Source organism: Perca fluviatilis, chromosome 8, assembly GCF_010015445.1.
Source record: "Perca fluviatilis chromosome 8, GENO_Pfluv_1.0, whole genome shotgun sequence".
Lineage (NCBI taxonomy): Eukaryota > Metazoa > Chordata > Actinopteri > Perciformes > Percidae > Perca > Perca fluviatilis.
Genome location: NC_053119.1, coordinates 721,847 through 726,846, shown reverse-complemented (window position 1 = coordinate 726,846; position 5,000 = coordinate 721,847). Strand labels below are relative to the sequence as shown.

The window sequence follows — 5,000 nt, the reverse complement described above, 5'->3', positions numbered from 1 at the left end:
AATCAGGACTTTTAGCGTGTATAGAGCCAGCATATCTCCACCAGACTCCATGTAAATAATCAGGACTTTTAGCGTGTATAGAGCCAGCATATCTCCACCAGACTCCATGTAAATTATCAGGACTTTTAGCGTGTATAGAGCCAGCATATCTCCACATGTAAATGGGTGAATTAAGGGTTTATTTCAACCAAACCAGAGTGGTGATTGGTGGAACAGTGGAAAGATGAACCAAGACGGCTTTTGGTAGTTTTATTTAGTTTCTGTCCACTTTGAATGAAGTGTGTTTTACGATGATAAAAGTCCTGATTATTTACATGGAGTCTGGTGTGTTTGGTGATGGTGATTTCGGGGCTGTTTCATGTTAAACTAAAAGGATCTTACTCTTTAACTAAAAGGTCTATCTCTGTAGGGATCCATCCCATAATGTTGTCACACACTTAGAATAATAATCTGAGTCTGTCAGCAGCAACAACAGAACTTTTAGTGACTCTAACTGATTTCACTGCTGCTGGTTACAGCGTTCTCGCTCCATACTGAACCCATTTCAAAGATTTTGGGGAATACAGAGTTGAGTTTTATAGTAACAACGCTTCTCGTTGTTGACAGCGTGCTCTTCGGCCCCCCCTGGCTCTGCTGGTGGAGGAAACAGACCCTCCGTTGTCTCTCTGTGGTTTATTTTCAGTGTGTTTATCCCCCGTCAGGTGAGCTGGTTTTGTCCCAGTGATCAGAGCTGTCCTCGGGGTTACCTTGGAGGCTGCCTGGGAAGACGCTGAGTCACTGTTTGTACACAGCATAGTGTTGGGAAAGAGGGCTTGTTGGAGCAGCAGCTCGCTGTAGGGCCGGGCGTTACCTGCCGCAGGCTGCACACACACCTGAGACATACAGACACACCTGAGACATAAAGACACACCTGAGACACATTCACATACACACACACCAGACACATACTGACACACCTGAGACACACCTGAGACACATACACACACCAGACACATACACACACCAGACACATACTGACACACCTGAGACACATTCACATACACACACACCAGACACATACTGACACACCTGAGACACACCTGAGACACATTCACATACACACACACCAGACACATACTGACACACCTGAGACACACCTGAGACACATTCACATACACACACACCAGACACACCTGAGACACACCTGAGACACACCTGAGACACACCTGAGACACACCTGAGACACACCGACGCACCTGAGACACACACACACACACACCTGAGACACACACACCTGAGACACACACACACACACACACACACACACACACACCTGAGACACACCAACACACCTGAGACACATACACACACACACACACACACACCTGAGACACACACACCTGAGACACACCAACACACCTGAGACACATACACACACACCTGAGACATACTGACACACCTGAGACACATACACACACCTGAGACACACCGACGCACCTGAGACATACACACACACCTGAGACATACACACACACACCTGAGACATACACACACCCCCGAGATACACACACACCTGAGACATACACACACACCTGAGACATACACCCACACCTGAGACATACACCCACACCTGAGACATACACACACACCTGAGACACATACACACACACACGAGACATACACACACACCTGAGACATACACACACACCTGAGACATACACACACACACCTGAGACACACACACACACACCTGAGAGACACACACACACACACCTGAGACACACACACACACACACTGAGACATACACACACACACCTGAGACATACACACACACCTGAGACATACACACACACCTGAGACACATACACACACACCTGAGACATACACACACACCTGAGACATACACACACACCTGAGACATACACACACACCTGAGACATACACACACACCCGAGACACACACACACACACCTGAGACATACACACACACCTGAGACATACACACACACCTGAGACATACACACACACCTGAGACATACACACACACCTGAGACATACACACACACCTGAGACACATACACACACACCTGAGACATACACACACACCTGAGACATACACACACACCTGAGACATACACACACACCTGAGACATACACACACACCTGAGACATACACACACACCTGAGACACATACACACACACCTGAGACATACTGACACACCTGAGACACATACACACACCTGAGACATACACACACACCTGAGACACATACACACACACCTGAGACATACACACACACCTGAGACACATACACACACACCTGAGACATACACACACACCTGAGACACATACACACACACACCTGAGACACATACACACACACACCTGAGACACATACACACACACACCTGAGACGGGGAGTCTCCTGCACATCTGGACTCACTCAGGTATTAAACTGTTTGGGAGATTCTGCTGATTCAGGTGCTATCGTTGATGATTTACTGAATCTAGGGCTCGATTCTATTACATTTTCCATTTGATATCAGTTAGGTTTGACTTTTAGCCCCTTTCGCTGCTTTGCCCACCCAGAGAATTTGGCCCATCCATGAGAGAGAGACATCATGGCTTTCAAATGAGCAAAGTGTCAGTTGGTCAAGGTCTCTCCCTCCTCAATAGCTACAGACACAGAAATGGCACATCCTAAGGAAAGCTCATTGTGGGACTGGCTCTAGTGGCTGGAATTCTGCACCAAGGCTGAATTTAGGGAAAGAGACTTCAGATACAGTATTAGGGGACCACTAAGGTCTATATAAAAGAGACTTCAGATACAGTATTAGGGGACCACTAAGGTCTATATAAAAGAGACTTCAGATACAGTATTAGGGGACCACTAAGGTCTATATAAAAGAGACTTCAGATACAGTATTAGGGACCACCTACGTCTATATAAGAGACTTCAGATACAGTATTAGGGGACCACTAAGGTCTATATAAAAGAGACTTCAGATACAGTATTAGAGGACCACTAAGGTCTATATAAAAGAGACTTCAGATACAGTATTAGGGACCACTAAGGTCTATATAAAAGAGACTTCAGATACAGTATTAGGGGACCACTAAGGTCTATATAAAAGAGACTTCAGATACAGTAGTAGGGACCACTACTAGGTCTATAAAAAAGAGACTTCAGATACAGTATTAGGGGACCACTAAGGTCTATATAAAGAGACTTCAGATACAGTATTAGGGACCACTAAGGCTCTATATAAAGAGACTTCAGATACAGTATTAGGGACCACTAAGGTCTATATAAAAGAGACTTCAGATACAGTATTAGGGGACCACTAAGGTCTATATAAAAGAGACTTCCAGATACAGTATTAGGAGGACCACTAAGGTCTATATAAAAGAGACTTCAGATACAGTATTAGGGACCACTAAGGTCTATATAAAAGAGACTTCAGATACAGTATTAGGGGACCACTAAGGTCTATATAAAAGAGACTTCAGATACAGTATTAGGGGACCACTAAGGTCTATATAAAAGAGACTTCAGATACAGTATTAGGGGACCACTAAGGTCTATATAAAAGAGACTTCCAGATACAGTATTAGGGGACCACTAAGGTCTATATAAAAGAGACTTCAGATACAGTATTAGGGGACCACTAAGGTCTATATAAAAGAGACTTCAGATACAGTATTAGGGACCACTAAGGTCTATATAAAAGAGACTTCAGATACAGTATTAGGGGACCACCGCTAATCATATGAGACTTCAGATACAGTATTAGGGGACCACTAAGGTCTATATAAAAGAGACTTCAGATACAGTATTAGGAACCACCTAAGGTCTATATTAAAGAGACTTCAGATACAGTAGGGGATCGGGGACCACTAAGGCCTATATAAAAGAGACTTCAGATACAGTATTAGGGGACCACTAAGGTCTATATAAAAGAGACTTCAGATACAGTATTAGGGACCACTAAGGTCTATATAAAAGAGACTTCAGATACAGTATTAGGGGACCACTAAGGCCCTTATATAAAGAGACTTCAGATACAGTATTAGGGACCGCCCTAAGGTCTATATAAAAGAGACTTCAGATACAGTATTAGGGGACCACTAAGGCCTATATAAAAGAGACTTCAGATACAGTATTAGGGACCGCTAAGGTCTATATAAAAGAGACTTCAGATAAAATATTAGGGGACCCCTACGAGCGCTATATAAAAGAGACTTCAGATACAGTATTAGGGGACCACTAAGGTCTATATAAAAGAGACTCCAGATACAGTATTAGGGACCACTAAGGTCTATATAAAGAGAGACTTCAGATACAGTATTAGGGGACCACTAAGGCCTATATAAAAGAGACTTCAGATACAGTATTAGGGACCGCACAGGTCTATCATAAAAGAGACTTCAGATACAGTATTAGGGGACCACTAAGGCCTATATAAAAGAGACTTCAGATACAGTATTAGGGGACCACTAAGGTCTATATAAAGAGACTTCAGATACAGTATTAGGGGACCACTTAGGGACCACTAAGGTCTATATAAAAGAGACTTCAGATACAGTATTAGGGGACCACTAAGGTCTATATAAAGAGACTTCAGATACAGTATTAGGGGACCACTAAGGTCTATATAAAAGAGACTTCAGATACAGTATTAGGGGACCACTAAGGTCTATATAAAAGAGACTCCAGATACAGTATTAGGGGACCACTAAGGTCTATATAAAAGAGACTCCAGATACAGTATTAGGGGACCACTAAGGTCTATATAAAAGAGACTTCAGATACAGTATTAGGGACCACTAAGGTCTATATAAAAGAGACTTCAGATACAGTATTAGGGGACCACTAAGGTCTATATAAAGAGACTTCAGATACAGTATTAGGGGACCACTAAGGTCTATATAAAGAGACTCCAGATACAGTATTAGGGGACCACTAAGGTCTATATAAAAGAGACTTCAGATACAGTATTAGGGGACCACTAAGGTCTA

At 43.2% G+C, this 5,000-nt stretch overlaps 1 protein-coding gene across 1 annotated transcript in view; it reads left to right on the top strand.

Moving 5' to 3' along the window:
• LOC120563708 (transcription initiation factor TFIID subunit 4-like) overlaps window positions 1-5,000 on the top strand; it is a 27,048-nt gene that overhangs the window by 20,207 nt on the left and 1,841 nt on the right. The window lies entirely within an intron of this gene.